The sequence below is a fragment of the Pseudophryne corroboree genome, chromosome 5 (genome assembly GCF_028390025.1).
Source record: "Pseudophryne corroboree isolate aPseCor3 chromosome 5, aPseCor3.hap2, whole genome shotgun sequence".
Taxonomy (NCBI): Eukaryota; Metazoa; Chordata; class Amphibia; order Anura; family Myobatrachidae; genus Pseudophryne; species Pseudophryne corroboree.
This window is the reverse complement of record NC_086448.1, coordinates 439,833,694-439,855,590: the sequence shown is the minus strand read 5'-3', so window position 1 is coordinate 439,855,590 and position 21,897 is coordinate 439,833,694.

Sequence of the window (21,897 nt, the reverse complement as noted above, 5' to 3'; positions counted from 1 at the left end):
GTGGTTGATAACAATAACTGTATGATCCTCGTCGGTTTGGAGCAAATCGACTCCCTTTCACTGGTACTCCACCAATGCCAGTCACATTTGCTGCATGTACACCCTTTTCCCCTTCCAACACTTCAAATTCTACTTTCTCTCCATCTCCTACACTGTACAACAGTTTTAGGGGGTTATTCTTCGTTATGGAAGTCCAATGTACAAATATGTCTTCTCCGGTGTCATGCCTTTTAATGAAGCCATAGCCTTTCTTCACATGGAACCATATTACTGTGCCAGTCATTTTAAGAGACATATACTGTGTCCCTTTACTATCAACTTTATTCATAGAAGATTGTCTCAGCAATATACCATCCACTACCTCAGTCTGTAATGCTATGTCCTTAGTATCCGGTCGCATAGAAAATTCATGGATACGGTCTTCAGGACAGTTGTTTAGGAAGTTGGAATCCTTGAGTATTTTATTCTCAGATTCTAGCTGAGACAGTCTTTCTTTCATTTCATCCAGACGAATATGATCCTCCTTTTCAGTTTCTTTACCCACTTCCAATAATTCAGACAACTCAGTTATTTTTGATTCCAGAGAATGAATATTGTCTTCCTGCTGCTGGTACATTATCAACTTTTGTTGCTCCTGATCCACTCTGGTTTGTCTTTCATCAGATGCCATGGTTTCCATCTCTCTCTGTATAAACCAAAGTTCTCTTTCAAGCTCTTCGTTCCTCTCATCAATTTTGGTGTTAAACATCTGTTCTTCTTTTAGCTTCCATCGGGTTTCATCTAGAACCTCCAACAACTGATAAATATGTTTAGACCTGTCCAGTGCTATATGTCTTATCACCTCTATCGGGGTCTGTAGATCCACTGGGCTATCTCTTCTTGTTGGTTCCTCAATGGAAGTTGGAAACAGGGAAAGCAGGTCCTTCTGTTGATCTTTTGGCAGAGCTAATACTAATTGTCCATGTTTCTTATAATCCTCAGCTATTTGCTTTAGCACAGTTTCTAATTTCTGTATACCTACATCTATCTTCACTTCCCCTGGAACTCTCTCTTTCAGTGGTAGAACATTCTTATCTCCTTTCATTCCATAATCCATGTTAGCGACCAAAGTATGAGCAAGGTTGTCACTAACACCTCCCTCACTATCCTTTAGGTGGGGATCAAGTCTGACTTTCTTGTCCTTTGATTTTTTCTTTCTCTTCTCCAACTCTACAGGTACATCTAATATTTTTTCATTTTCCACACCTAGGTTATTTACAAAAGTTCCCACAAACTTGCATGTCACCTCTTCCTTTAAGCCTGGTCCCTTATGGTACTCTTGTTTGTCCATACTTTTACATTCTCTAATGGCTTCAACTCTCCCAACTGATACAGCAATGGCTTTATGTCCAACCTTCTCCCTATTCCTTTGCTTCTTTCCCATATTTGTATTTTATTTTTAGGGATGTGAGGACTTTATCAATAATAATTAATGGCAGCTGACACCTGTGGTGTAATAGGGCCTGAGTGTAACTTCTATCTCACGCGGTGCCTCCAAATGTAACCCTACCCTCAATACCTTGAACGAGAGCTGTCTATGTATTCTATTAAGGGATGGTTACCTAATAGCTGTGCCTCCACTCAAGCTATGTGTAGTATTTAACTACCGTTAAGGCTTGCTTGAGTAAGCCTGATCTCCATCCTTAGGGGATGATTCCCTTATATCATAGATATATTATCTAATATACCTGTCTCTTTCTTCCAGTATCTTCAGAGCAACTTCCAGACGGACCACACACACATGGAAAGTATAACACTTTAATGACCAGTACCAAATGGATTAAGTATACATTAACATTTCATCAATTACACATTCCCCTTTAAGTCATTAATCCATGCTAACCCCCTGTCAATTAGGCCTATACAAAGTACCTGCATGCAATACAACAAATCCTTTTTCTTTTCAAGACACCCTTAGGTGTTAGAGTGACCCGGGTACTCTTAATATGATAGTGCACTATAAGGGCCCATAAACTTCCTAAAAATAACAGCAGTTAATACAGAATGTCTGACACTATGTTTTAGTATCAACTATCAGTTCTCCCTTCAGTTAAAGAGAAAGATGTTTGGCTCAGTCTACTTATGGTAGCGATTACTTTCTCCTATAAGGTTACTTATAGTTCCTCCTTGGCAGATAACAGAAAGTATCTATTTAGCTCATAGATAGTAACATCAACAGTTGATTACCAAGGAATCTGTATCCTTTCCTCATTAAAAATGTTACCGTAGTTGTCCAGTATTAAACTAAACTCCTAAGAAGCTGGTATGATAAACCTTTGTTATGCTGCGTCCTTGTGTCCATTTGAAGTAGCTGATGCTTTCTATATTTCAGAGCATATATAGCTTTTCGATTCCTGTATGCCTCAAATTATTGTTGTCTCTTAGGATGAGTCTATATTAAATATATCTGCAAGAGATGGTTTCTCTTATCATAGTCACAGCGAGCTCAAATCCTTTAACTTTAAAACTAATAGTCTCTTACGTGTCAGTCCTTCTTACGGGTTCACGAATATACATATAACACAGTTGTATTAAAGTGCCACAAGCTAGTCCTTGAATCGGGATGATATTCTAATCCTTTGTGGCTAAGAGGCTTTAACATCCATCCAATGTCACTGTAGTATGGCTACCTTTAATGTCCTTGACTCTAATTCTGCTAATTCAGGGGCATAAATACACACATTAGGTGGCAGCTTTAGGGTGTTACTTTCTATTTAGCGCTGCGGAACAATGTCTCTGGCTCTCCTTTGACTGATGTGATGCTGATATATGGAGGAGCTTTAAAACTATTTATGAAGCGTTAAACAGTTCAAGTTTCACTCCACTCCTCCTGTTACATATATATACCCAGTGCTTTCTACCTTCTCCTTAGCACTATGATTAAGCCATACATGGAACTGTCATTATAGGTCACTCTGACTACTGTGACCCATTACTATCCTCCTGCTTAATAGCCATTATTGCGGCCTAGCCCTGGAGTCCTTAGTCCCAATATGAAATTGACTATGTACCATAGTCACCTATGGCTTGCTGTGCTTAGTGTAGGGGTAATATAAATGGCTGGATTATGCACTCACACTTCTACGATCTAGTGATGCTGCAGCAGGATGCTCCCCCGACTCCTCCCTTACACTTACAGCCACACAGAATGGAGCCTCTGCTGCTGGTCCTGGCTTCTTTGTTGTGGCTGTCAGAGTCTGTGCCGGTAATAGGTAGGAAGGAACCCTCTCTGTCTCCCTGTCATAGGTGCGCCCTTCCAATACTGCTGGGTGAGTTGACTAGCGCTGATGCCGGGTTCTATGAACAGTGCTGAGTCTCAATGCTGCTGTCACCACCTTTACAGTAAAGAAGCCCTGTTCTGGCTACACACACTAAGCCCCCTCCGGCCGCCGCAATGTATACCGCTCAGCTCTAATGCGAGCGACGGCCGGAGCAGCAAAAAACTATGTTCTCTCACCAAGGGATATGCAGTCTCTTCCTCAGCTATACTCACAGCACCTCTCCACCCCTCTCTAGTAGTCACATGACCCACTCTGAGGTGATGCCCCGCCCACTGGCAATCACCCCACTAGGTGATTGACAGTTAGGAGCACAAGGACATTAACCCTTTAGATACACTGTGAAACCATAAAATAAGCCTTAATTGTATTCACCGCTACATTTACATCAATGTACATACAATTACATATCTGTGAACTGTATTATTTACCTCACAACATGCATACAGTATTACAACATCCATTAACTTTTATATATGAATAATATATATGCTTATACTCCATATTAGTCACCATATTATAACTACCTCAGTATAAGTGTTGTTTAAACCCTAAATCAGGGTTACATGTCAATCACATTACGATCGCCGGAGCGATGAAAAAGCCGTGAGTAAAAATACTTTCTACATAGCAAAGTTACTTGGCGCAGTCGCAGTGCGAACATTGCGCATGCGTACTAAGCGGATTTTCATTGCGATGCGATGAAAAATACCGAGCGAACAACTCGGAATGAGGGCCATAGTTTCAAAAAGTTGCATGAAAATGCCCCGATACAAGACGAGTTTAAACACTACACAAACCGACACAAACACGAATATTAGTAAATTTTGGCCCTGGTATTAACAAACAATGGGGATTTGGTATCAGGTATTATAGTAGGAAACAGCGACCACAATATGGTCACATTCAATATCAGTTTTCATAAACAGCCCTATACTGGCTCAACTAGGACTCTTTAGCAAAGCGAATTTTGAAAAGATGAGGGTATTTTTCAGGGATATTGAATGGGAAGGTTTGTTTTTAGGAAAAAATACTACGGAGAAATGGGAGGTACTAAAATTCCTGCTAGCTATAAATACACTCAAATTTATTCCTACGAGCAGCAAAAAAAAGGAATAAAAATCATAAACTGATGTGGCTTAACAAAAAGATAAAGGAAATTATGGGCAAGAAAAGGAGAGCATTTAAAAAATACAAATCTGACAGGGAGTCATTTCAGCACTATAAGGAATGTAACAAAATATGCAAAAAGGAAATAAGAGCGGCTAAAGTAGAAACTGAAAAACTAGTAACAAAGGAAAGCAAAGCGAATCCCCAAAAATTCTTTAAATACATTAATAGCAAGAGATTAAAGAAGGAGCGTATAGGCCCTTTAAAAGACAAGTTGGGAGTCTTAAGCAAAAATGATAATGACATAGCAGACACTCTAAATTAGTTTTTTTCAACAGTATTTACTACAGAGGACCCAATTCAGGGACTAACACATAAGGGTATATTTACTAAAATTCATATTTGTCAGAATGAGGTTAAAGTTTAAACACGAATGACATCGCAAGTGTAAATTTGCAACTTTTTGAATTTATTACGACCAATTTACTAAGCTGTCGTATTCTGCATTTTCGTATTTTCCGATGTCGATGTCATTCGTATTTTTTGGCAGTATTTTACGGGAGTGAATAGTAAAACACTGCCGACATTAACACAATGAATCTCGTCCGGATCTGTGAGATCCGTGCAGGGCTTCATTGTGCACCTTTCGTAAAAAAAATAACATTGTTACAAATCTAAAAATAAAATGCGTGGGGTACTCCTTCCTAAGCTAAACCAGCCTCGGGCTCTTTGAGCCGGTCCTGGTTGACAAAATATAGGAAAAAAAATGACAGGGGTTCCCCCATATTTAATCAACCAGCACCGGGCTCTGCGCCTGGTCCTGATTCCAAAAATACGGGGGACAAAAAGCGTAAGGGTCCCCCGTATTTTTGAAACCAGCACCGGGCTCCACTAGCCAGGTACATAATGCCACAGCCGGGGGACACTTTTATACTGGTCCCGGCGGCCCTGGCATTACATACCCAACTAGTCACCCCTGGCTGGGATACCCTGGAGGAGTGGGAACCCCTTAAATCAAGGGGTCCCCCCCTCCAGCCACCCAAGGGCCAGGGGTGAAGCCCGAGGCTATCCCCCCATCCAAGGGCAGCGGATGGGGGGCTGATAGCCTTTTGAAAAAAATGTGAATATTGTTTTTAGTAGCAGTACTACAAATCCCAGCAAGCCTCCCCCGCAAGCTGGTACTTGGAGAACCACAAGTACCAGCATGCGGTGGAAAACCGGGCCCGCTGGTACCTGTAGTACTACTACTAAAAAAATACCCCCAAAAAAACAGGACACACACACCGTGACAGTATAAGTTTATTACATACATGCACACCTCCAAACATACATACTTACCTATGTTCACACGAGGCTCGGTCCTCTTCTCCATGTAGAATCCTAGGGGTACCTGTGAAAAAAAATTATACTCACATAATCCAGTGTACCTTCTGTTCTTTGTATAATCCACGTACTTGGCAAAACAAAAAAACGAAACCCGACCACGCACTGAAAGGGGCCCCATGTTTACACATAGGACCCCTTTCCCCGACTGCCAGGACCCCCCCTGACTCCTGTCAAAGAGGGTCCCTTCTGCCAATCAGGGAGCGCCACATCGTGGCACCCTCCTGATTGGCTGTGTGCTCCTGTAGTGTCTGTGAGGCAGCACACGGCACAGATACATTGTAGCGCCTATGCGCTCCATTGTATCCAATGGTGGGAACTTTGTGGTCAGCGGTGAGGTTACTTTCGGTCAACCGCTGACCGCAAAGTTCCCACCATTGGATACAATGTAGCGCATAGGCGCTACATTGTATCTGTGCCATGTGCTGCCTCACAGACACTACAGGAGCACACAGTCAATAAGGAGGGTGCCACGACGTGGCGCTCCCTGATTGGCAGAAGGGACCCTCTTTGACAGGAGTCAGGGGGGGTCCTGGCAGTCGTGGAAAGGGGTCCCATGTGTAAACATGGGGCCCCTTTCAGTGCGTGGTCGGGTTTCCGTTTTTTTTTTTGCCAAGTACGTGGATTATACAAAGAACAGAAGGTACACTCGATTATGCGAGTATAATTTTTTTTCACAGGTACCCCTAGGATTCTACATGAAGAAAAGGACCGAGCCTCGTGTGAACATAGGTAAGTATGTATGTTTGGAGGTGTGCATGTATGTAATAAACTTATACTGTCACGGTGTGTGTGTCCTGTTTTTTTGGGGGTATTTTTTTAGTAGTAGTACTACAGGTACCAGCGGGCCCGGTTTTCCACCGCATGCTGGTACTTGTGGTTCTCCAAGTACCAGCTTGCGGGGGAGGCTTGCTGGGACTTGTAGTACTGCTACTAAAAACAATATTCACATTTTTTTCAAAAGGCTATCAGCCCCCCATCCGCCGCCCTTGGATGGGGGGGACAGCCTTGGGCTTCACCCCTGGCCCCTGGGTGGCTGGAGGGGGGACTCCTTGATTTAAGGGGTTCCCACTCCTCCAGGGTACCCCGGCCAGGGGTGACTAGTTGGGTATGTAATGCCAGGGCCGCCGGGACCAGTATATAAGTGTCCCCCGGCTGTGGCATTATGTACCTAGCTAGTGGAGCCCGGTGCTGGTTTCAAAAATACAGGGGACCCATACGCTTTTTGTCCCCCGTATTTTTGGAACCAGGACCAGGTGCAGAGCCCGGTGCTGGTTGATTAAATATGGGGGAACCCCTGTCATTTTTTTTTCCATATTTTTTCAACTAGGTCCGGCTCAAAGAGCCCGAGGCGTGTTTAGCTTAGGAGGGGGGACCCCACGCATTTTTTTCCTGACAATTTAACACTTTCCCACCCCTTCCCACTGATAAACATGCACGGATCTCATGGATCCGTGCATGCCTATCAGAACACGGTAAAAAAAAGCAGGTCTGTTTTAAATCTGCTTTTTTTACGATTTGTATTTTTCCACGGCAGTGTTTTGCTATTGCCGGCAGTGTTCGTGAAATACACTTTTTAGTAAATTACCGAGTTGTATCAAAAAACAGTCGTATTTGACCGATGGTGTATTCATTCGTATTTTTTTTCTTTGACTTCCAAAAAAATACGAATGCCCTCATCACTGCCGAGATTTGAGTTTAGTAAATTCCCGAGATGACACTTTGAAGAAAAAACACCATCTCGGTCAAAGGCCCTCATTCCGAGTTGTTCGCTCGCAAGCTGCTTTTAGCAGCTTTGCACACGCTAAGCCGCCGCCTACTGGGAGTGAATCTTAGCATAGTAAAATTGCGAACGAAAGATTCTCAAAATTGCGATTACACACCTCTTAGCAGTTTCTGAGTAGCTCCAGACTTACTCGGCATCTGCGATCAGTTCAGTGCTTGTCGTTCCTGGTTTGACGTCACAAACACACCCAGCGTTCGCCCAGACACTCCTCCATTTCTCTAGCCACTCCCGCGTTTTTCCCAGAAACGGTAGCGTTTTTTCACACACACCCATAAAACGGCCAGTTTCCGCCCAGAAACACCCACTTCCTGTCAATCACATTACGATCACCAGAACGAAGAAAAAACCTCGTAATGCCGTGAGTAAAATTCCTAACTGCATAGCAAATTTACTTGGCGCAGTCGCACTGCGGACATTGCGCATGCGCATTAGCGACTAATCGCTCCGTTGCGAGAAAAAAATAATGAGCGAACAACTCGGAAATGACCCCCAAAATCGGGAGCTTAGTAATATACCCCATAATCTCAATAATGAGAATATCTCACTGATAGGTACTTATTTATGCGAGGAAGTAGTCTGTGACCGATTAAAACATTTAAAGATTAATAAGTCACCAGGTCCCGATGGTATTCACCCAAGGGTTCTAATGGAGCTTCACTCTGAACTTGCAAAACCGCTATTTTTGATCTTTAAGGATTCAGTAATATCAGGTATGGTTCCCAAAGACTGGCGTATAGCGGAAGTAGTGCCTATATTCAAAAAGGGAAGTAAAGCTGAACCAGGTAATTATAGACCAGTTAGTCTTAGTCTTACATCTATAGTGGGGAAAGTATTGGAAGGTATTCTAAGAGATAGTATTCAGAAGTTCCTTGAAGTCAATAAGGTCATTAAAAGGAATCAACATGGGTTTATGAAGGACAGATCCTGTCAAACCAACTTACTTGGCTTTTATGAAACAGTAAGCGCAAACCTAGATCAGGGTAAAGAGGTGGATGTAATCTTTTTAGATTTTGCCAAAGCATTCGACACTGTACCACACATGAGACTTATCTACAAGCTACAAAAATCAGGGCTATGAAGCACAATATGCACTTGGGTCAAAAACTGGTTAGATAATAGGGAGCAGCGCGTTGTGGTTAATGGATCTTTTTCAACTTGGAATGAAGTGCTAAGTGGTGTGCCGCAAGGCTCAGTATTAGGACCGCTATTGTTCAATATTTTCATTAACGACCTAACAGAAGGTCTAGAGAGCATGGTGTCAATTTTTGCAGATGATACCAAATTGTGTAAAGTTATAAATGTGGAGGGGGATGCTGAGTCGCTTTAGAACGACTTAGTTAAATTAGAAGCTTGGCAGCAAAATGGAGAATGCGCTTCAATACAGACAAGTGTAAGGTAATGCACTGTGGTAACAAGAACAAAAATAACACCTACCTACTAAATGGGGTAAAATTAGGGGATTCTGTACTGGAAAATGACTTAGGTGTCCTCATAGATAGCAAACTAAGCAGTAGTACCCAAAGTAGGACTGCAGTAAAGAAGGCTAATAAGATATTAGCATGCATAAAATGGGGAATTAATGCTAGGGACGAGAGTATTATACTCCCGTTATATAAATCACTTGTGAGGCCACACCTTGAATACTGTGTACAATTCTGGGCACCTTACTACAAAAAGGATATCCTGGAGCTAGAAAAGGTTCAAAGGCGGGTGACAAAACTAATTAAGGGTATGGAGACGCTGGAATACGAGGAAAGGCTTGCAAGACTAGGCATGTTTACACTGGAAAAGAGGAGATTAAGAGGGACATGATCAACATTTACAAATATATAAGGGGACATTATACAGATCTTGCGCAGGGCCTGTTTTTGGTTAGATCAACACAGAGAACTCGTGGACACTTGCTCAGGTTAGAGGAGAGGAGATTCCGCACAATACGGCGTAAAGGCTTTTTTACGTTAAGGACGATACGTGTTTGGAATTCCCTGCCTGAGGGAGTTGTAATGGCAGACTCAGTCAACACCTTTAAGAATGGGTTAGATAAATTCCTAATAGATATGGATATCCAGGGTTATGGGGCATAGTCACTCACTATGGTTATTATAAAAAAGAGGGGTAAAACTTAACGGCAGTCATCAACTTCAGTCAAAATTTTCTACCAAATAATCGTGCATAGGAGACCACAAATAGGTTGAACTCGATGGACAATTATCTTTTTTTCAACCTTAGATACTATGTTACTATGTTACTTGATTAGGGGTGTCTCCAGGTAAGCAGAAAAATATAGTTCCCACAACGATCCATTCTGGGGGGAAAGGGATGTGCTACCCAGCCCCCTGACCAATCAGATACCACCCAGAGGTATATGAACCTACAGAGCTAGGACACACCAATTTACAGCCTAAATATCTTGGATGCACTAACACAGTGGTTCTCAAACTCACCCAGCAGGTGCCCTGTGTATCACCAGCTGTCACATTTTAAAAGTCTACAGGTGACCTGAAAAACTGTGTGTGGGTCCTGAGGACCGAGTTTGAGAACCTGTGCACTATCATAACAAACAAGTATAGGAACTCTGTCAGTACTAGAGATGGGCAAGCCGAGACACTGGTGTGTGTCGAATCACGTGATTCAGCTCAGTGGAGTGGCTCGACACAGTGTCTTGGCTCACGACTCATGGCTCATCTTCAATGCATTGCATTGCACAGAGACTCAGAGCAGAGACAAGGGGGTGGATCCTAATGCCAGGAGTCACTCAGGAGAGAAGAACCGTTGCCTGGGGGGAGAGACAAGGGGGCGGACCCTGAGCCCGGGAGTCACTCAGGACTCATCAGGAGAGGAGAGCCGTCACCTGTGGGAGAGACAAGGGGGTGGATCCTGAGACCAGGAGTCACTCAGGACTCATCAGGAGAGGAGAGCCGTCGTTCGGGGGAGAGATAAGGGGGCAGATCCTGAGCCCGGAAGACATGTGGGCTGCGCTGCATGTGAGTGTGTTTGAAATGGGGAGAGAGGCTGCTGCAGTGAGTATCCTGTCTCGACACTTCAGGTTTTCCTGACTCTAATCATTCGAACATCCACAAGATTCAAGTCAGTGTGTTGAGACATTCACTCAGTAGCCATCTCTAGTCGGTATGCTGCACCTCCGCCTAACAAACCCACCCACCAACTCCCTCATGCTGAAGAGGAGTGACATCCCGAACATCGTGAGACCTGGGCTGACCATGTGATTGGGAATCAGGAAGTCCTGGTGGCGGGTTGTTAACAGCAAGGGCCCCTGGCCAAACAACACCGCCTATTGCCGCAATTAGGGAGGTGAGGAGGAACAGGGCAACGTGGGAGTGCGGTAGGAGAAACTTTAAACTCCACTGGGCCACAGGCACAGCTGACAACACAAAAGTTACCCATATCCCCCAGCTTCTCAGGGATGAAGAAGGTGTCATGCACACGCCGGGAAACTAGGAAGTGATTACAACTGGTGGGACGCCACTATAGTGTGTCACTGTACCAATGCTTGTGACTGTTAATACCATATTTTGGAACATTGGACATTACTGATTTTAAAAGAACCTACCGTCGCTGGAACCAGTTTTTAGGATTATTGAACTATCTTTTGCATACCACAAAAAAGGAGGTGCCTAAACTCCGGGAATAGGTCGATTATGCAAATGTGTTCCTAACGAATTACCTGAAACCCCACCAATAGTTGGGTCCTCAAATACAGTGAGAGTATATTATCCAGGAGGGTATACAGAAGGGTAGTCTCACTAAGACCCATCTCATAGGGAGGACTGTGACTTCTATATACATTATCTTTTCCTTTAAATAAATACACTTAGGGGGTCCTTCCGAGATGATCGCTCGCTAGCAGTTTTTAGCAGTCATGCAAACGCTAAGCCGCCACCTTCTGGGAGTGTATTTTAGCTTAGCAGAAGTGCAAACGAAAGGATCGCAGAGCGACTACAAAAAAAAAATTGTGCAGTTTTAGAATAGCTTCAGACCTACTCAGCGCTTGCGATCACTTCATACTGTTCAGTTCCGGATTTGCCCTGTGTTTGCCCAGCCATGCCTGAGCACTCCCTTAAAACGGTCAGTTGACACCCAGAAATGCCCACTTCATGTCAATCACTCTGCAGCGGCCATTGCGACTGAAAAGCTTCGCTAGACCTTGTGTAAAAATATATCGGCTGTTGTGAAAGTACGTTCCACGTGCGCACTGCGCAGCATACTCATGCACAGAAGTGCCATTTTTTACTTAATCGCAGCGCAGCGAACATTTTCAGCTAGCGATCAACTCGGAATGACCACCTTAATCCCATAGATCTATTGACCTTCTTTTACACAACACCATATTACACATACACTACTCTCCACCCCCATATCTTCACCCTATACTCCTTTCTTCCTTTGAGCTGCGCTGTATCCTACAACAAAATATTGAGGCTAAGGGGTATATTTACTAAAATTCGTATTTTTCTGAATTAGGGCCCTCATTCCGAGTTGATCGGTCGCAAGGCGAATTTAGCAGAGTTACACACGCTAAGCCTACGCCTACTGGGAGTGAATCTTAGCTTCTTAAAATTGCGACCGATGTATTCGCAATATTGCGATTACTAACTACTTAGCAGTTTCAGAGTAGCTTCAGACTTACTCTGCCTGTGCGATCAGTTCAGTGCTTGTCGTTCCTGGTTGACGTCACAAACACACCCAGCGTTCGCCCAGGCACTCCCACCGTTTCTCCGGCCACTCCTGCGTTTTTTCCGGAAACGGTAGCGTTTTCAGCCACACGCCCCTGAAACGCCGTGTTTCCGCCCAGTAACACCCATTTCCTGTCAATCACATTACGATCGCCAGTGCGATGAAAAAGCCGTGAGTAAAATTACTTTCTACATAGCAAAGTTACTTGGCGCAGTCGCAGTGCGAACATTGCGCATGCGTACTAAGCGGATTTTCATTGCGATGCGATGAAAAATACCGAGCGAACAACTCGGAATGAGGGCCTAGGTTAAAGTTCAAACACGAATGACATTGAATGTGTGAATTTGCAACTTTTTGAATTTTGTACGCCTCATTTACTATGCTGTCGTATTCTGCATTTTCGTTTTTTCCGATGTTGATGTCATTCGTATTTTCGGCCAGTGTTTTACGGGAGTGAATAGTAAAACACTGCCGAAATTAACACAATGAATCTCGGCCGGATCTGTGATATCCGTGCAGGGCTTCATTGTGCACCTTTAAAAAAAAAAAGTAAAGTATTAAAAATCAACAAAAAATTTGCGTGGGGTCCCCCATCCTAAGCATAACCAGCCTCGGGCTCTTTGAGCCGGTCCTGGTTGTAAAAATATGGGGATAAAATTGACAGGGGTTCCCCCATATTTTAACAACCAGCACCGGGCTCTGCGCCTGGTCCTGGTGCAAAAAATATGGGGGACAAAAAGCATAGGGGTCCCCTGTATTTTTTAAACCAGCACCGGGCTCCACTAGCTAGGTACATAATGCCACAGCTGGGGGACACTTTTATACTGGTCCCGGCGGCCCTGGCATTACATACCCAACTAGTCACCCCTGGCCGGGGTACCCTGGAGGAGTGGGAACCCCTTAAATCAAGGGGTCCCCCCCTCCAGCCACCCAAGGGCCAGGGGTGAAGCCCAAGGCTGTCCCCCCCCATCCAAGGGCGGCGGATGGGGGGCTGATAGCCTTTTGAAAAAAATGTGAATATTGTTTTTAGTAGCAGTACTACAAGTCCCAGCAAGCCTCCCCCGCAAGCTGGTACTTGGAGAACCACAAGTACCAGCATGCTGGGGGAAACGGGCCCGCTGGAACCTGTAGTTCTACTACAAAAAAATACCCCCAAAAAAACAAAACACACACACCGTGACAGTAAACTTTATTACATACATGCACACCTACATACACACATACTTACCTATGTTCACACGAGGCTCGGTCCACTCTTCTCCACGTAGAATCCACCGGGTACCTGTAAATAAAATTATACTCACACAATCCGGTGTAGCTCCGTCCTCTTTGTAATCCACGTACTTGGGAAAAATACATACCGAAAAACCCGACCACGCACTGAAAGAGGTACCATGTTTACACATGGGAGCCCTTTCCCCGACTGCCAGGACCCCCTGTGACTCCTGTCAAAGAGGGTCCCTTCAGCCAATCAGGGAGCGCCACGTCATGACACTCTCCTGATTGGTTGTGCGCTCCTGAGCTGTCAGTCAGGCTGCGCACTGAAGATACAATGTAGCGCATAGGCGCTCCATTGTATCCAAAGGTGGAAACTTTGCGGTCAGCGGTTGAGGTTACTTGCGGTCAACCGCTGACCGCAAAGTTGGAATGCAGGACTGCTATTTGGATCTCCGTGGTTTGGAGACGACCAGACACACCCACCTTTGGCTCCATTGTTGAGAAGGGTTGGTTTGTTTATAAAATTGAGAATATCTCCTGTGTCATTTCCAATTCTTCTCAGAAATTTTCAGGAAATTGGTTCCCCTGGCTGGATCATTATGGATCATCATTTTTTATTAAACCATGGCCTTTGAGCAGGTGTACTAGTTTGGCACTCAATAACTGGAGTATGCCCCCCCCGAACACCTTTAGATTTCTGTATTGTTTTCTATGATGACTTTTATTTTGTTTGTATCCCTTTATTTTCCTTTCTGCCCCTCCCTTGCTTTATACTTTGGAAAAGGGCAACAATAGTATTTTCCAAAACATGCCTCCAGGCTACAGTATGTCAGAACTACCTTCAAGGAAAAGTACAAGATGGAGGATTTTAATCATATAATGTCCAGCACAGTCTCTAGACCTAAAACCCCTTTGAGCTGGTCTGGGATGAACTTGACAGAAAGATGAAAGTAAAGCAAGCTACAAGTGTCACACATTTGTGGGAACTTCTGCAGCAGAAATTATCTAACCATTAACATGTTCAAGCAAATGTGTTATTTACTACATTGAGGGGGTGATTCAGATCTGATTGCAGATGTGCTAAATTGACCCAGCCCTCCACCACTAATTTGCATCTCAATCCGATGCCGCCAATGCCCACTGCCTGCCTGCTCATCATACTTGTGATATATTGTACATTTTTATAGAAAAAAATAAAAATTAGTGTTTGGGACTGGGAAGGGAGTGGGAGGAGGACATAAATGCATTTTTGTTGTCCAGGGCTTCTATTAACTTAATGGAGAAGGGTCTGAATGGGTTAAAAAAAAAATTACAAAAATGCGTGAGATCCCCCTTCCTAAGTATAACCAGCCTCGGGCTCCTTGAGCCGGTCCTGGTTGTTTAAATACTGGGAAAAAATTGGACAGGGGTTCCCCGTATTTAGACAACCAGCACCGGGCTCTTAGACCAGTCCTGGTTCCAAAAATACGGGGGACAAAAGATGTAGAGGTCCCCCGTATTTTTAAAACCAGCACCGGGCTCCACTAGCCAGGGACATAATGCCACAGCCAGGGGACACATTTATGTAGGTCCCTGCGGCTGTGGCATTACCCCCCCAACTAGTCAACCCTGGCCGGGGTTCCCTGGAGGAGTGGGGACTACTTAAATCAAGGGGTCCCCCCTCCAGGCACCCAAGGGCCAGGGGTGAAGCCCGAGGCTGTCCCAAGCACCCCTGGGCGGTGGGTGCCGGGCTGATAGCCATAAGTGTGTAAAAAATATATATTTTTTTGTTGTGGAACTACAAGGCCCAGCAAGTTTCCCCCGCTTGCTGGTACTTGGAGAACCTCAAGTACCAGCATGCGGGTAAATAATTTGCCAGCTGGTACCTGTAGTTCTACAAAAAAATAAATACCCAAATAAAAACACAACACACAAACCGTGAAAGTAAAAATTTATTAAAACACACTTACACACCCACACATACTTACCTACCTCCCACGCCGGTCACGTCCACTTGTCCATATAGAATCCAATAGGTGGTTCCTGTAAAAATGAGAGAGAGATTACTTACCTACATCCCACTTCGGTCACGTCCACTTGTCCAGTAGAATCCAATAGGGCCGGTACCTGTAAAAATTAAAGTTATACTTACAAACGAAGTAATCCACAAGAGGAGAGAGAGAGAGAGAGAGAGAGAAATAGAGAGAAATGAATGAATATTATGCACTCGCTGACGCGGAAGGACGTTAGCACAGACAGGGGAGAGTGTTGCTGCTTGCTGGGAGGATGGAGCAGGCGCCCCCAATAGTTGTGAGCCCAGTAGCTGTGCCCCCAGTAGCAGTGCCCCGAGTAGTTGCTACCCCTGTAGTTGTGCCCCTTGTAGCTGTACCCCTTGTAGCTGTGCCCCCTGTAGCTGTGCCCGAGTAGTTGTGCCCCCTATCGCAGTGCCCCCAGTCGCTGTGCCCCCAGTCGCTGTGCCCCCTGTAGCTTTGCCCCCAGTAGCTGTGCCCCTTGTAGCTGTGCCCCCTGTAGCTGTGCCCCTTGTGGCTGTGCCCCCAGTAGTTGTGACCCCTGTAATTGTGCCTCTTGTAGCAGTGCCCCGAGTAGTTGTGACCCCTGTAGTTGTGCCCCCAGCCGCTGTGCCCCCTGTAGCTGTGCCCCCAGTAGTTGTGACCCCAGTAGCTGTGCCCCCTGTAGCTTTGGACCCAGTAGCTGTGCCCCCTGTAGCTTTGGCCCCAGTAGCTGTGCCCCCAGTAGTTGTAACCCCTGTAATTGTGCCCCCAGTAGCGTATCCCTTGTGGCTGTGCCCCCAGTAGTTATGACCCCTGTAACTGTGCCCCCAGTAGTTGTAACCCCTGTAATTGTGCCCCCAGTAGCGTACCCCTTGTGGCTGTGCCCCCAGTAGTTGTGACCCCTGCAACTGTGCCCCCAGTAGCTGTGCCCCTTGTGGCTGTGCCCCCAGTAGCTGTGACCCCTGTAATTGTGCCCCTTGTAGCTGCGCCCCCAGTCGCAGTGCCCCCAGTTGCTGTGCCCCTTGTAGTTGTGCCCCCAGTTGCTGTGCCCCTTGTAGTTGTGCCCCCTGCTGTGCCCCTTGTAGTTGTGCCCCCAGTTGCTGTGCCCCTTGTAATGGTGCCCCCAGTTGCTGTGCCCCTTGTAGTGGTGCCCCCAGTTGCTGTGCCCCTTGTAGTGGTGTCCCCAGTTGCTGTGCCCCTTGTAGTCGTGCCCCCACTTGCTGTGCCCATTGTAGTTGTGCCCACAGTTGCTGTGCCCCTTGTAGTTGTGTCCCTTGTAGTTGTGCCCCTTGCTGTGCCCCTTGTAGTTGTGCCCCCAGTTGCTGTGCCCCTTGTAGTGGTGCCCCCAGTTGCTGTGCCCCTTGTAGTGGTGCCCCCAGTTGCTGTGCCCCTTGTAGTGGTGCCCCCACTTGCTGTGCCCCTTGTAGTTGTGCCCCCAGTTGCTGTGCCCCTTGTAGTGGTGCCCCCACTTGCTGTGCCCATTGTAGTTGTGCCCCCAACACAAACACATTAAAAAAAAAATACACACACACACACACACACACACACACACACACACACAATACTTACCGCTCCTGCAGCGCTGTCCTCCGTCTTCGTCTCCTCACTACTATGGGAGAGACGTCATGACTCATGACGTCTCTCCCTTAGTAGCGCCGCTCAGACACCAGGGGTCAATTATGACCTCTGGTGTCAGTCAGCGGCGCTGGCTGCAGCGGGCGCCCACACAGCCCACGGCGCCTGCTGCAGCTGGGAAGGGGGATCGCTAGTGATTGGACAGCGGATCCAGCACTGGATCCGCTGGGCCAATCACATCTGGGGCAGTGACAGGGGCGTGCATTCATCGGGGCTGAATGCACACCCCTGTCATTGAGGCACCTGTAGTGGTGCCGCTTTTCCATTCTTTTTCAATGGGCTTTCACAGCCCATTGCTGCGCCCCGCCCCCTGCCCGCCCCCCGCTGCCTGGACTTTAATGTTAGCAGCGGGAGGCACCTCTCCCGCTGCCTCCCACCCTAACCTGCAGCCATAGTAAGAGGGGAAAAATGATTCCAATAATAAAAGAAGATATTTATCATAGACTCTGTGATAAATATCTTCTTTTTATTATTTTAATCATTATGACAGGGGAGGCACTGCCTCCCCTGCCTCCCCTGACTGCACGTCCCTGATAAAAACACCTTTTCCACAGACTTGGATGGGATGCAGTCAATTTATCGACAATCAAAATCCCAACAGCAATTGACCGACGGTCAAAATCGCGACAAGGTCAAAATCCCGACATGGTCAAAATCCCGACATTTAAAATACCGAAGAGGTCAAAATACCGACATTTATAATGTCAACAGGTCAAAAAGTCTACATAAGTTTTTCATGATTTTTTCCTTGAAACCGACTTGTTCATACTTTACCATCCCAGTGGACCTGGAGGGGGAATATAATAGTGTGCCGAGCGCAGCGTGGCACCGTGCCCAAAGCATGGCCAGCGCAGAGAGCCATGCGAGGGGACACAGCACACTTATATGGTGTCCATATCGACCTATGTCGACATACACACAAAAACAATGAAAACTTGTGTCGTCATTTTGACCTGTCGACATTTTACATGTCGGTATTTTGACCTTGTCGGTATTTTAAATGTCGTATTTTGTCCATGTCGGGATTTTGACCTTGTCGGGATTTTGACTGTCGGTCAATTGCTGCCAGGATTTTGACCGTCGGGTTTTTGATTGTATATATTTCATACCGATCCCACTTGAAAAGCTCAGGTTATTGCACGTGATTGCACAACAACCTGGGATTTTTGTCAGTGGAAACGGCTCCACACAGATCTAGTCAACTGGGAATCCTTCACAGGTACCTAGCAAGGTTTTTCACAGAAAGGCCCCAGGTTAGCTGCTGTGTACACAGGTAATCTGGGCCCCATTTACACTACAGAGAGCTGCATTCTGTCACAAGGAGATAATGTAATGGGTCTGGCACGGCTCTGACCCGTTTGGAACTGTGTTCCAAATCCTGGGTCAGACCCGGGACTTTGGTGGAAAAAGAGGATTCTTGGTCACTTACTGATGAATCCTTTTTTCTGAAGCAGGCTGGAAAACACTGGCCCATGGGATTGCAGGTTGCATGGAGAAGTTGGCACATAAACTATACTGTAGCTTTAACTTCTAGGCTCCTCCTCATGCAACACCAGAATTCTAGTACTTGTTTAAAAGAGTTGAAAAATGAGTAGCAGGAACCCAATAAAACGGTTATAAAAATCAAACAAACCAGAAGGCAAAAGACTGTCAAGAACCAAACCCTGCATGAATGAGGGCTCAATCCAATTAGCCACAATGGTCTCGCAGGTGCAAGTCATTGTGTCATCAGCGGCACATTACGGCGGTCCAAATTCGTACAAAAGTGGTCGCCACCCCATAGAGGTCAGAGCATTTTTGTGCGAATTGGGGCTGATTTCAGCCCACGAAGGATGCAAGATCAGATGCTATTGCCGGCACTGAAACGGCACAGCAACAGCACTTGGCACCATTTGGGGCTAACTGGATCAACCCTTGAGTGTGAGGGAGGGAACACAGTATTCCCCAGCCTGATTCAGAGAAAAGGAGTCAATGAAAAGTGAACAAAAATACTATAATGACTTGAAGATCTGCTGAATGTAAAGGCTCAACCGGAGCCTGTTTGAGAGTTGACCACATAAAGAGTCTACTGTGCAGTTGGCAGACGGAAAATGGTAATGGAATACACCCACACCCCTTAAACAAACACGGACCCCTAGAAGAAGGGCCAAAATGCTGAAGGAAAAAAAAAACTTTAGCTACAATAAGGGCTGCAGAGAAGCTCCTGAAAATGTGCCCTACTCCTTGAGGCACATTAAGAAGACTAATTCTGGAGTTGCATTCCCATGGACCAGTGTTCCCAAATGTTTTTTGCATTTTCCATTTTATATTACTATACACATTTTTTTATTTAATTATAAGTAATAAGTAGGATTATTAACATTAACTTATTCTTACTTTCAGTTTCATCTATATCTGAGTATACTTTGTATGTTTTAAGGCCCAGATTTAACAAGCCTTGGGGAGTGATAAAGCACCAAACAACCAACTCCTAACTTCCATGTCATAACAGTTAGGAGCTGATTGGCTGGTACTTTATCACTGTGCAATTTATCACTCCCCAAGGTTTGGGAGGGGCAGCACCTGGCATGCGGGGCAGACTTGCCCAGTGCTCGCGTTTGTAACGGATGCAGCCCCAGCTGGCTCGTGAGGAGTACTTTTTGCCAGCCTGTTTCTGGATTCAGTGCGTAAGTGTAAAGAGACAGGACAGAACTGTGTTATCAATTATACAGCATGCTGCCTGGATTTCCCAATAGAAATGGACATCACATATTATTGTGAAACATCATCCCTCTGTTATATGTGGTTGTGTTTATCAGGGAATAATATCTCTAGCCTGATGTTTTGTACAGAATGCATATGAAGATGTATATATACAAATATATTGGTTATTGTGTTATAGTTTGTAAAATAATGTTCCCCCATGTGACTGCTCTGATAACCTGTTTGTTTGCTGTTGGAGATACAGCCAGTCTCAGATGTCAGTCCATACACCCCCCTCATTCTTCCCCACACAATGGATTCCAGGCTACACACTCAGATTAATTGAATATACCAGTAAATAGTAAACTAGATTGATGTTAACTTGTTCTGCTCCTGAAAGTCAGTTGACGATTTTCACGCATAATTTGATGAACTCTGCAATGTTTTCTTCAAATCTGTTCGCTGGTGGCCGTCCTGATCTCTCATCATCAGTTTCTCTTCCCTCAGAAAAACGTTTCACCCACTTGTAAACTTGTGTTCTTCCTATCATTATTCCCAAACAGCTCTCTGATTTCACTTCTACTCTTGCCAAGTTTAAAAATAAATGTAATGTTTGTTCGTTGCTCTAATTCATTATCCCAAAGGCATACACAGACAATAATAGACGCCACTCAGGAAGAGACTGCCATAGATCAACAACCACAATGCAGCTGTGAAACGCTGGTATGCCAATCTCATCAAACCATACTGAGGTTTCTGTCCAGTGCTGCCACAGCAAGCACACAGTGACGATTTTGCAAACTTAATTGTCAGACCTCATACAAACTATACATTCAGATGTAATAAGCAGTAAAAAAAAAATGTTTTTATTGAAAGATGTCAAATAAATAATATCAGAGCCTTATAACTTTGTATTGTTAATATTAAAAAGCATTATAACATGGTTGATCAAAGTTTCTAATACATAGCAATGTATTAACAGTATTAATATAATAAGCAGGATTATATTTTTTCATTAAAACAGTAATGCAAAAACAAAAAAAAGAACTTGGTTATAGCAACAACAAAAAAACAAAAAAAAACTATTTTTTATTTTGTTAAATAAACAAAACAGTTTTTTACCCAATCCTGAAAATAGTTGATAGTAGTGGTGCGGAGACATTTTAACAAAATGATTTTTCTTGAATAACTGTTTTGCGGATTTTCCTTCCAAACATCCAATCCAACAGAACAGGACTGGTAAAGGTATGACAGCCCCTCTGCTGAGCATGCCCAGTAGGTTTCCACCAGCCTTGCAGAATGCACCCTTGTTAGTTTAGGCACCTCACATCTTTGTTCCATCTTGCAAGGGGTTCGGTATTAATTGCCAGTGGTCGAGATGCCGGCGGTCACATGATCGACAGCAGCATCCCGACAATGAAGATCCTGACGTCGGAGGGGGAAAGTATTTTTAACCACCCCATCCCCCTACCCTAACCTTCCAGGGAATGGTGGCTAGGGCTAATCCCCCTTAGTGCTTAACCCTAACCCACCCTAGTGCCTAACCCTAACCCCAATATTTACCTTTGGGACGTTGACTGTCTGTATTTTGGCACCAGTCTCCCAAGTGGTGTTGGGATTCTGGCGTTGGTCACATGACTGCCGGCATCGCGACCACCAGAATGCTAAACGCGTCCCCTTGCAAGATATGTTTACATGGAGCATACCCTTGATGAAATCCTACAGGAAGGACAAAGGCTGAAAATCATTAAGGACTTTAGATAGCATCTCCCTCTAACTTCCTAGAGCACATGCATCATAGTCGCACGCCAAATGAATTGCACCTGTGGCTGGTCGCAGCAACCATCAGTGTAGCTACATCTGTACATCCCATATATATAGGCAATATATCCCAACTGTCCACTGTACCAGAACAAGCTCCTGGCTGATCATGACCCAGTATTGCCCCAATAGCTCTCTATAAACAAAAATAGGAATTTAATACCTACTGGTAATTCCTTTTCTCGTAGTCCATAGTGGATACTGGGAAATGTAGTTACCATGGGGTATAGATCGGGTCCACTGGAGCATGGCACTTTAA